Source organism: Urocitellus parryii, chromosome 11 (genome assembly GCF_045843805.1).
Source record: "Urocitellus parryii isolate mUroPar1 chromosome 11, mUroPar1.hap1, whole genome shotgun sequence".
Classification (NCBI taxonomy): domain Eukaryota; kingdom Metazoa; phylum Chordata; class Mammalia; order Rodentia; family Sciuridae; genus Urocitellus; species Urocitellus parryii.
Window position 1 is genome coordinate 38,414,106 of NC_135541.1, and position 13,154 is coordinate 38,427,259.

Here is a 13,154-nt window from a genome sequence, read left to right on the forward strand (position 1 = left end):
TCACACACACAGTGGAGCATGCATCTATTGGCAGTACACTGTGCAATGTCAAACAAATCTAGAACATAGAAGCTTAAATTGGGGTGGAATATTTTACCTTATATAAGTCCCCTACTCATCTTCATACTATGCTTCATAGACATTTCTGATGGTAGTTTGGGTGGTGGTTTTAAAATCGATCCACGAATTCCTCGACAGGTGTCCCACAGATAGGTGGAGCTTAATTCCCTACCCTTTCGTAACTTCCAAGGCGAGGTCATTGTAGAAGGCACCTCTGCCTTCTCTTGGCTCTTGTGTTACTTGCTCTTGGGAAGCCAGCTGCCATGTTGAGTGGATGCTCAAGCAGCCTTATGAAGGGAATGTGAGTGAGCTACCTTGGAAGCATATTCCCAGCCCCGATTAAACCTTCAAATGAACTTCTTGATTGCATCCTAAGGAGAGACCCTGGACCAGGACAAGCTTCTCCTGCATACCTGACTTTTAGAAACTGTGTGAGATGATAAGTATTTATTTTGTATGATGTTAAATACTAGGGTAATTTTTTACATAGTGATAATTAACTAATACATCAGTGGGGGTTACTATTGGTAGGAATGACAGTGGGGGAATAGTCATTACCTAGAACTTGACCTTGCCTCACTGTAAATTTCATGTCTGGGGATTGATGGGATGACTGATGTATATTCTTGGTCCAGAAAAGATTTCAAGAGGCATAGTCTGGGGGCTTCTTAACTTCTACTTCCAGGCTTAGGAGAGATTCCAATTTAGAGAAAAATTCTGTCCCTGAACCAGAACCAAGGGAATAGAAGTGGCTCTGCCTGCGTCAGCAGACTGATAACTTAGCATCATAGGAATCTTTTTTTTTTTTTTTTTAAAGAGAGAGTGAGAGAGGGGAGAGAGAGAGAGAGAGAGAGAGAGAGAGAGAGAGAGAGAGAGAGAATTTTTTAATATTTATTTTTTAGTTCTTGGCGGACACAACATCTTTGTTGGTATGTGGTGCTGAGGATCGAACCCGGGCTGCATGCATGCCAGGCGAGCGCGCTACCGCTTGAGCCACATCCCCAGCCCAGTCATCATAGGAATCTTGATCACAGTCCCTTCTCTGAACTTATTCCCTGTTCTAGTGATGGCTTCTCCCACCTCTGTTTCTCTACCATTATAACCACATGGATTCTTATGACCTCAAGAGAGCTCTGTGATGAATTAGGTGTGTCTGCCATGAGAGAGAGAGAGAGAGAGAGAGAGAGAGAGAGAGAGAGAGAGAGAGAGAGAAACAGCACATATACCAGGAATCCCGTGTTTTTAACATGAAACCCTGTATTTATCTCTTAATCCTTCCCCTGAGCCAACTACCTTTAGGTCTCCATGGTGTGATGTAAAGGGCATAGTTTCCATTATTATTGGTTACATGTTAATGAATAATTAAAAATAATTAGTGGTATTTGCAGTTGTTATAATTTCTAATTTCCAGAATCTCACTGTCTTAGTGACTGTGGAGTGATCTGGGGCAGAGGATATTATTGGCTCCTTATTGCATAGGAAGGAAAACTGAAGCTTATAAAAGGCACACACTGCAAGGGCTAATTCTGTCCTCTGTTTAATGACTGGAGGTCTGTCTTCAATATTATTCTATAGATATTCAGACATGGAGAACATTTCAAGGGTTTGAATCCAGCTCAAACCTAAAAACTTCCCCATTACCACCACAGTGCTGGAGGTGGCCGTGCACATTTATAAGGAGTCCAGAACACTTTGCCAATCCAAGATGGGAGGAAGAGGGCAAATGTGCAAGACCTGCAGGTGGGTATGCATGGGAGCTCTCTGCCTTCTACCTGGGTGTCATCATTATTACCCTTCAGCAACAGATGGCAAGCCAGAGTGGTGACAGGACTCCTGGATGCATAGGGACCACTGTTAAAACTCTGACTTTTACTCTGAGCCAAATGAAGAACCAATACAGGATTTCAAATAGAGAAATAAGTTCTCCGTTTTATTCATTGAATGGATCATCCTAGTAGCCCTGTTGAAAGTGGACTGCCGGGGCAGGGATGGCAGCAGGTAGGAGGCTTTGCATGAATCTAGGCTGGAGAGGATGATGCTTCAGACAAAGATGGTAACGAAGGGGGAAGAAGTGGTTAGATCCTGGATCTGCTTTGAGGGTAAGCCCAGCATGGTTTCTGGACAGATTGGATGAGGGGTGTAGAGAAAGAGAGAAGTCAAGGACTCTGAATAACCACTTGTCTGCTTGGAAGGGCAGAGTTTCCCTCAACTGAGATGAAGCTACTTGGGAAAGAAGCAGGATTTGGGAAGACGAGGAGTGCAAGTTTGGAGGTGCTGAGTTTGAAATATCTATTAGATACCTAAGTGGAGATGCTGAGGAGTCAGACCAGGTGTGTGGGTCAGGGATTTAAGTGAAAGGTCTGGGCTACAAATGCTTATTTAGGAATCATCAATACATGGCACATAAAGCTGTAAAATCAGATGAGTAAAGTATCCACCAATCTCTCCCTCTGCCTCTCTGTTTCTCTTTCTCTCATTCTCTCTCACTTCTCTCTCTCTACGAATCTCATACATGCAGAAAGAAAGTAAGAGAAGAAATTTGAAGAGGACCCAAAGACAAAGCCCCGTAGCCTTCTAACATTAGGAGGAAGGGAGAAGAGAAGAAGCTGGCAGAAAAGAGTGGAATGAGCCATCGGTAAGAGATGAGGAGAATGAAGAGGAGATTAGAAGCTGAATTAAGAAAGAGCATCAAGGAGGAGGGTGTAGTTAACTGCATCAAAAGCTGCTGTTTGCTTGAAGCACTTGACTATCAGGTTTACCAACAACAGCATCATCTGCAACCTGAACAAAAGCAGTTTCCCTGGAATGTGGGGTGGGAGCGGGGCATGGTGGCCTGGTGCAAGATACAAATGGCAGGGATGCATGTGCAGTCAGTTATCTTTGGAATGCATCTGTTTTCTCAAGACAAGAGAACAAGGCTATCAGTTGAGAGAGAGAGAGAGAGAGAGAGAGAGAGAGAGAGAGGAAATGTTGGAAGTTGGAGAAAGTGGTGTGCAGGAACTCATTTTTTCTTCTGGTTCTTTGCATAGGACTTGGCACAGGAGAAATCTGAACAAACTTTAAACAAGATTTCTTTGATGCACCCTGCCCCGGGGCACTGGCTTTGGAATCTGACATGGTCTGAATCTCAGCTATATCCCTTACTGGATGTGTGGTCTCCAAAAAGTCACTGTGCTCTCTTTGCTTCAGGGGATCGAATGAGGTCACACAGGTTATGTGCCTAGCTAGTGCCTAACAGATAGTAGATGCTAAAGTAGGTGCTGGTTTCCCCAGCATTGTCGTCGTCTCATCTTAATGACCTTGGACCCTAAGGAATTTGGACTGGACAATTTTTCCATTTCTATACTTCAATAAACTGGAGATAATAAAATAGACTTAAACTAACCATTAAAGACAAGCTTGTAAATTTTCTGTCGCTTAAAAATGGAAGGAAAGATTCTGAGTTCAGATTTACTATCTTCTAAGCAAATTGACCCTTTTCTCTGTTTCCAAATCAATAAATGGCAGAGTGGAAAAATCACAAAAGAAAGACAAGCTGGGCCAGCTAGGCACTGGCTGGTAACTTTGTTTAAGCTCCTCTGCTCCTCTGGGCCCTGGATCCTTTGCCCCATGGGAAGCTGCCAGACCTTCCTTGCAGGTGGGGACTGGAAGGAAATAGTGACTGAGCAGCAAATGTGAAAATATTTTGTAACTTGTGGAGTGCTTGCAAGCAGTGGGGGTGGTGGTGCACGCCTCTGCCTCCATGAGAGCTGGGGTTCCTGCCCAGCAGAGCCATTCAAGACCTTCAAGGGAGGCTACAGCAAGTTGGAGCCCACAGCTGCTGCCCAAGAAGTGTTCTAGAAGGCCCAGGGCAGCCTCGCACGCTCCCTTTGGTTGTGACTTTTGCAGTATTTCCCAATGAACCCTGGACATGTTGCTCATGCTCTGGACTAGAGATAAAGTAGGAACAGGTCAGGTTGCCCAGACCTTAGCAAGGAGCAGATAAACTAGAGTTACATGCTCCCTCTCATCTCTCCTAATCCTGAAGGAGACACTCTGGCAGGCAGCATTCAGAATCACGGGTCCCCTGCTTTCCCCAAGCTGACAAAAGGAAGCAGAGTCTCAGGGGCAGATTGTGGAGGAAACCAGACATCAGAGGACACAGAGGTCACCTTTAGCTAGGTGCTTCTCTCTTCTCCCTTATGCCCAGTTTTGTGTTCCCCTAGGAGGCAGGCTGCCCTCTAGAAGAGCTCAGGCAGCACATGGCTCAGACAGCATTTGAATTTCAGTTCCCTCCCTTTTTAGACAGGAAGGCTGATCAGATGTCCCGGCTCAGACCCACTGACCTTGTGTAATTATTGTTAGCATCTTTCCTGTTCGAAAGTGTTCTTGTTTAAATAAGGAGTTACCAGGTCATCCTGTGATGTGTGACCTTTGCTCTAACCTCCTTGAACCTCAGTTTCTACATCTGAACGATGGGAATCATTGTTTCTATACTGCAGAATTGTTGATTATTATACCTGATTTAAATAACTGTGGTTCAATAAGACACAAAAGCTAGTTATTTAATGTTAGCATGACTCTGGTTTATGCTTCCATCTTGTCTCCCAAGAATTTCAGTAAAATTCTGGCTGGCCATATGTCCTCAAGTCCAGTGGGTCCCCAACCTTAGGAGACACTAAAATCACTGCAGTGCTTGTTAAAACAGATTGTTGGCCCATGCCTGGTATTTTTTTATTCAGTGGGTGTGTGTGTGTGTGAGCTCTGGCTGCTTTTTAACACACTCCAAGGTGAAACTGATGCTGGTCTGGACCATCCTTTGAAAACCACCAGTATAGTTTCTCTTTTTGTTCATAATTATTAACCATTAACAGTGATATCAGGAAAACTGGGTCTATTTCATGTTTTTAGTTCTATTATATAATGCTAGGTTCTCATTACTATAACAAAATGCCTTAGGTAATTAATTTATAAAGAGAAAATGCTTATTTAGCTCACAGTTTTGGAGATTCCAGCCCACGATTGAATTGTCCCACTGCTCTGAACTTCTGGTGGTGGTGCCAAACAATGGTGGGGAGTGTGTATCAGAAAAAAAAGCTGCTTACATCACAAGCCAGGGAGCAAGGAGAAAGAGGAAGCATCAGGAGTCCCACAATCCTCATTCGGGGCATGCCTACAGTGACCTAAGAAACTCCAATAGGCCCCACTTCTCAAAGGCTCCTATTAGGTCACTGAGGGGTTATGCCCTTGAAGGAAATATTGGAACCCTGTCTCCTCCTAGTCCTTTTTTGCTTCCCAGTTGCCATGAGGTAAACAGACCTCCTCAGCCACATGTTCACCAAGTGTGTCACCACAGGCCCAGAGCCACAGGGTCAAGCAATCATGGACTGAAATATCTGAAATCATGTGTTAAATAAACCTTTCCTCTGTTTAAGTGGATTATCTCAGGTGTTTTGTCATAGTAATGGAAAGCTGTCTAATGCAACCCCCTTCAAAGAGCTCTTTCCTTGTGTGTTCCCTGCCATTCTTCATAGATTCTGTCAGAAAGAAACATTAAAAGTCAGAAGAAGGCAAGCAGAAAGCTAGGGAGGCTGGGGCTTTGGAGGGTGAACATAGAGACCACGAGGGGACATTCTGATTGAGCCTTGTGTTCTCTAGGAGGTTCACTTACCACTCCCAGTTCCACCTGAAGGAAAGAATCCTTGATCTTGCTAAGGCACGCACAAGGAGGAACATGACAGCAAAGCACACGCCAGCACTAAAATGCAGCCCGTAGTGCAGCCTGCCTCACCCTGAATATTTAATATTCCTATTTAAATCAAGTCTCTGTCTCTACTGGACTCTGATACAGATAGAAATATAGTGTAATGAGTAGAAGCATGGAAGCCATAAAGCCTCAGTTTACTCTTTTGTAAACAAAAATATTAATAGCCAGAGCTTTCTAAATTGTTCAAGTCTCTTGGCAGCTTGTGGGGACCAGCCCTTGGGCTCACTCTGGGTGGCTGGTAAATTATGGTGAAATTTTGATTTATATTTGTGTTTACCAAGTGTGAAGACCTTCAGAGCATCATTAGGGGAGGAATCCAAACCAACACTGATTGCTTGGCAAGATCTTGCAGCAAGCTGCCCCTGTCCACTGTGGCACATGCAGGTGGCTCACAGGTGGGGATGGAGCATCAGGATGAAGGGTGTTCAGAGCCAGGCTCTGATGAATGGGGTTACCCACCCCACAACGGCATGTCAGTTTGTTTCCATCAGCAACACAAGGGAGCCCATGGGTCCCACAGGATCTGAGCCTGTTCACATGCAAGAACCCTAGTTCTTTGGTGTCCAGGTGCTACTCTTGCCCATATGGTGGTCTCCTGCCCCACCCCACCCACTCTGGCCTGGACTCCATTTCCAGGTTCACCTTCAAATAACAAATATTAACTGTGCTCAGCCTCTTCCCTGAGCTGGCTGGGAATGTAGGGCAGGCTGTTGACCCCTGAACTGGTACCAAGAAAGCATCCAGTGAGGGACCTGAATACTCACCTGAATACCTGCAAAGTCCCAGAATCCTTAGAATCTGAGAATCATCAGGGTCCCAGGCTCTGCATATATTGTGAGGGGTGTGCTCTTTTCATTGGTTTCTGAGTAAGTTGTAGAAAAACTGTAAGTTGTAAAAAAAAATCTGAGTAAGCAGTAAGCAATAGAGGAGGTGACTTACTCTGCCTTACAGTGTGCAGTCCCGCTTCCTGCCCACTTCCTCTCCCAGATGTCAGATTGGTACACCTGTCAGAAGACTTCAGCCTTCTCCCACGTTTCAACACTTTTGAACATTGTCCCCAGCATCCCAGTTTTATTTCTAACAGTGTCTGCTTCCTGGAGGATCTGGCCTACGTAAATATCTCCATCAGCTGTCAAGTGTGGAACAGAGCAAGGGCACAGTGGATGGTAGACATGATAGTAACAACTGTCGTACTACTATCAACACTATTATTTTTCCCAGTCCTTCTGGTCAAGGGGAACGAGATGTCAATTCTCGGTCTCGACAGAAATTGACAGAAGGAACATGTATTCCTCAAGGCTGGTGTGTCCTGCAGCTCATGACCCTCGGGCTTGCTGCTGACGCTCTCCTAGTTCTTCTCACAAAGGGCACAGGGCACTCCTGTGGAGTGTATGAGGCAGCTCAGGTTCCACAAGGAAACAAATGAATCATAAGGAGAAACATTTCATATTCGACATGCTCAACACTTCCTCCCAGATGCCTGTATGGAGAGAGTAGGGGACAATTCATTACACTTGTCAAGACTCAAGGACAGTCTCAATACGAGCTCTGCTGCTTCAAGATTTAAGACCCTTCAGGATATTTTGCATATTTGTTATATTGCCACCTTTGGTGTTTTAACATTTATTGTCCCCCAGGGCCATAAAAACGTCTTGCCTTTTATAGAGTGCACAGATTCAGAGCTCTCCCACCAGCCAGCCAAAGTTTGAAGGGACCTTAGTGAAGTTTGAGTTCTTGATGTGTAACTGGAGTTTGGCTGTGCTGTTAAGTCATCTGGTAAGGGCACTGGTGAGTTACAATAAGAGGCCCTCCTTCCTGTCAGCAATACTGATGACGTTTACTGAGACACTAACACTGGCAAGCTCCCCAGCTCCGAAAGCAACCCATTCTGTGTCTTGGGTATATGTTTTTTTTTTCTATTTGACTTATAGAGTCAAAATTTGTTTTCAAAATTTTTCTTTCTTTCTTTCTTTTTTAATTATACTAGACAAATTGAGTTCTGTTTTTTCAGAACTTTACCTTATCTGAACAGGAACTAAAGGTAAGATGACCATGTGATCTAATTTGCCTCATATGTCATAGTTTATGCCTATTGCCTGAGTGTAGATATTAGTACACACACACACACACACACACACACACACACACACACACGTGAAGGTTTGGAATCATGAGCCATGTACAAATTTACAATTTAGAGAAATGAGGTGGATTTAATTCATTCATGATTTTTTTTTACTTTGACATTGTGGTAGAGAGCTCTCCAGTGACCCTCATGAAAATCCAAGTAAGCTGCTATTGTGGTGCAGCATGGGCTTGCTTGGAGTCAAGGAGATGGCACAAGTAACTACTGAGGGCTCCCTTCAATCTTATGAATGTTTGAAATAGATTAATGGAAGGTGACATATGGTGAAATATATCATAGCTTTTATGGTTAAATCAAGATGATGACGATTAAGAGAGCAATCATACGTATAATAAGAGCTAACACCTGATATGTACTCTGTGTTAGGCATTATTATACATATTTTATATTAATATACTGCTTTAATCTTATAGCAACTTTAAGAGGTAAGTACTATCATTATTTTAGATAAAGAAAAACAGACACAAAGAAGTTACATAACTTGCCCAAGGCATAGAATTATTATATGAGAGCATAAAGCCTTACCTTGTATCCTATGGTTTGGGCAGGAAAAAGACTACAGGTATATGGGTCTCCAGCTTTGACTTTCTTTCTCCTTACTAAAACGACCACCAAAGTGCCTTTTAATTAGAATGCTTATAGAATTTATTATCCAAATGGGGACAGTTTTGAGAATGAAAAGGGGTGTTATTAATAGTTGCATTGGGACGATCGGCATAAATGAAATGAGGATGTGGTACAAACCAGTTCATGCGGGTTACCATACAGCTCAAATCAAGTCCTTAAGAATCTGAGCTACACTCTAGTTTAAATCTACTCTAACAACAGCAACAACAACAGCATTAAAAGAAGGCATTTTGATGTTATCCAGAAATAGCACATAAACACTGTGCAACCATAGAATGGGTTGTCTGAAAAAGAGTTGGGGAAAACTGTGAAGATTCTAAGATTTTATCTGGCTTCCCAACTAACGAGTTAGCCTTCCATGACTTCGTGGATTCTGGAGGTGGTCCTGGGTTAGAGACAGGACTTCACTACTTATAGAAAGGCAAGCCGCAGAAGCCTCAATGTGTGTTGATTTTCTCCTGTTCTCCCAGTCCCACGGGGGGGGGGGGGATGCAAGATGGCCCAGTCAGATGCTGCACAGAGTGGGGGTTTGCTTTACAGCTGATTGAGGAACACAAGAGCTTAGGAACCCAAACCTTTTATGATAGGTGGCAAGCAAACCATGTGGACTTTCGCTCTAGAGGGAGACATTATCTTTTTTATATGGGCAGCAAATGAACCAGCCTCTGGCTCCTATGAAGGCCTTATCTCTGTCTTTCAAGGATGTTTGTTCTACAAACATCTTTAAAAAGTTAGCCAGTGCCTGTGTTATGGTTTAGATATGAGGTATCACCCAAAAGCTCATGTGTAAGACCTTGCAAGAGTGTTCAGAGCTGAAATAATTGGATTATGAGAGCCTAATCAGTGGATTGGCCCACCGATATGGATTAACTGGGTGGTAACTGTAGGCAGGTAGGGCACGGCCGGGGGCGGTGGGTCACTGGGTCATGACTTTGGGGTTTACATTTTGTCCCTGCTGAGGGGGGCTCTCTCTCAGCTCCCTGGAGCCATGTCCTGCACTGCTCCACACCTTTCAAACTCAGGCCCAGAGCAGTGGATCTGGCCATCTGTGGAGTGTGGCTTTGAAACTGTGAGCCCTAAAGAACAATCTGTAAGATTGTTCTTGTCAACCCTTTCGGTCATAGTGATGATAAAGCTGACTAAAACAGTCTGTGTTTTTAAAACATGCTGAGCCATGAGAGACCCAAGAAGGACTGTCTCCCACACCAGGAAGAGCCTCAACATCAGAAGCCGTCAGGAAGAGTTTTGCTGGGATTTCTGTGTTAAATGGAGGACAAACTAGACAACATCCACAGCGCCTGTCAAGTTGAGCTCCAGTGAGGTTCTGGTTCTCTTCCTCTTGTTTTTGGAAGAAGCTGATGTTCAGAGAGGGAAAAAGATGAGACTGAGTGAATCACAAGTCCACCATCATCCTTTTACCATTCGATTCTTTTCTCATTAATACTGAGCTTTTGTTAGCAGAGGTTGGAAAATGAATACCCAAGTTGCTCATGGTGATTGTTTTCCATCAGAAGATTGGTCAGATGATTACTAGGAGAAGGACACAGACTTATTAGAGTTACTATTAATAAAGATGATCAGTATACTTTTTCTACTATCAAAAGAATTTACCCTGAGAATTCTAAAATGTTTGAAAAATAGAGACACAAAATAAAATAATCCCTCTAATCTTACTACTCTATTATAACCACTGGTAACATTTCACTTTAAATTATTTTAGGGAACTGTGTGTTGTGTTGTGTGTGTGTTCATATATATAGCCACAGTTGTCATTGTGAACATTCAAACCTCTTCTTGTTTTTCAAGCTCTGATGTCCATAGAAAGTTTTTATAAACATCATTTCCAAAAGTCAGGCAGGTATTGAATACCAGAATTTATTTATAGGAAGATCTAATTTCCTATTAGATCTTGAGCCTCAGGTGTAAGATCACTGGCCCTGGAGTGGGAATTCTGTCTCCATCACTGATGAGCTCTGTGACTGTGAACTAGTTAATCGCCTTTCTGAGCCTCAGTTTCCTCAAATGTAAAGTGGGAGAGTGGCCTTTTTATAGAGTTGATAGTGGAAACTAATGAAATTAAGATGACATTTAAAGTACTTAACATGGTGCCTGACATGTGACAGAGCTAATGAATGTTTAAGTGTTAGTTTTCTGTATTTTTACTGCATGCAATTCACTATTAACAACAGGGGTTCAGTGAACATCAGATATGCTTTTCTAAGACAGACAATTATTTCTTTGGAACAGACACATTCCCAGAAGAGCAACGACGGTGTTAGAAGCAGGGACATTTATGACATCGGTGACTCCAGATTTGTGTTTAGGAGGTGATCATTCAGTCACTGGTCCCAGGCAGAGGGTGATCTCTATGGCTAGCAGGGAGGCAAAACAATTCTGTCATTTCAGTGCTGTATAAGGCCTCACGTCTCCCAGATGCACCTAAAGCTTGAGTAGTGACCACAATCCTTGACTGAAATACCCTGAGCATCGCAGAAGAATGGGCATGAACTCTTAGGCTTATGTGTCCCTTAGGCAAACAGGGGCTCACATCTGATATCTCAGAGACCACACAGTTAAATACTGTTCTAAATATGCTGTGATTTTTTTTTTTATTTTTTGAGACAGAGTGAGCAATTGAATCTGAATGTCTTTGAGTTGAGCACAGACTGTCCTCTGCAACCTCTTTCTCTCCCATATTTTTGTCTATGACATGGCTTCAGGCAGTGGAGTATTCGCTGAGCCCCAAGACCTCTCTTGTCCAGCACATGGGCAAAGGCTGGGTCTCAATGCGTGTTATTCTGATGTCCATCCTGGAGCCTGGAGCAGCTCTAAACATGGCTGACAGAAGAGTCCCAGGGAAAGCAGCGGGGCACACTTGACTTAACTCCTTCTACGGACCTTCACCACCTACTCTTTCCCTCCAAGTCTCAGTTCCCTCATTTATAAAATGAAGGAATTTAACCAGAGACTTTCAAATATCTCCTCTAGTTGTAGAAGTCTACATGTCTATTACATAATTAAGTTATGAGTGCCTCTTTTTTGCCAGGACGTAAGAAACATGATACCTTCTTTAAGGAGTTTACGACCAACCTGGGGAATTTATTATTGTCTACTACTTTATGTACACAAATGCCAAAAAGTGATACTGAGTAGGTAGGATTCAATCCTGGAGGAACAGCGAGGATATATGGCAGAGGGATTTATCCACTGAGCATTTATGGAGTACAGACTGTCTAAGAGCCATGTTTAGTTCTTCAGTTGAAATGGGCCAGAGGAAAGAGCCACAAGAACATAACCTCTCAAGTTGTACTTTCCATTTACGTAAAATGGGGATTAAAGTGCTAGGGAGAGGATATAGTGATTTAGTGAGTTCATGAAACCATGGGGAAAATTGAAAGTGAGAAAAGTATTAGTTGCCATTATTACTCATAACTTTTGTTGGCTCATTGATTTTCCATGCTTAGCATTAATTTTTTGCTTTGTCTTCAACAATTAAACATTAATTGCATTGATCCATTTTGTGTTGCTATAACAAAATACCTGAAGTGGAGACTTAATTGTGAGCAAAAATTTATTTGGCTCACAGTTTTGGAAGTCAGGGCATGGTGCTGGCATTTGTTTGGTTCTGGTGAGGGCCTCCTGGTGGATGGTCACACAATGGTAAGAATGTGTGCTGGTGAGGTTACCTGGTGAGATAGGAAGCTAGATAGCACTGGAGCAGTCAAACTTAACTTTATAACAACCCAATTCTTCAAAGAACTAATTTATTCTGTGATACCAGTATCAGTTTCTCCCAAGGGTGATACCTTGTGACTTAATTACCTTCTAAAAAACCCCACCTCTTAAAGAACCCAACACCTCTCAACACTGCCACACTGGAGACCGAGGGTTCAGAGCATGAAACTCTGGGGGAATGAACTTAGCCTACATCCAAACCAGATAAAAGGTGCAGGTTAGATCCATCATGCTATTATCTTTGGTCTGGATCATTGATCACCCTCCTAATCTGAGCTGTGTGTCTAACATTGATTCCTCCAACTCATGCAGTAGCTAGAATGAGCTTCTTGACATTGTGGCTTCAGTCTGTCACTTTCCTCTTAAAACCCCACAGGACACATAAAATTGGAAAATGGGAGAGGGGCCAGAGAGCTTCTGTTTACTCTGCAGCGTTTGATGTTCTTGCTAGGCAGTGGCTTCAGAAGTATTGTTAATACTAGTTGTGTGTTTCTCACCTAAAAAGCACCTGAGGAGGGACCAAGGACATCGCTGTTTATTGATGATCCTGATGGCCTGCAAACTGTGTGGAGGGAGACAGCATCCTCCCAGGTGGCAGCTACAGGAGGACTTGGAATCTATTCTCAGGGTCATCCCAGACTTCACGAAGGCAACATGGTCCAGAAAGAAATCAAAACTTGTGCCCATGAATCGGGGTCTTTATTTCCCATGCAGCGTTAGACAGTTTTCCCAAAGAGAAAGAAAACCAGTAGGAAAAAGTGGGAAATTCCCCAATTCCTATTCAGTTATAGCAAGCGAGAAAACTGGTCTCCGTGCTTAGTTTCTGGATTTAAATGCACG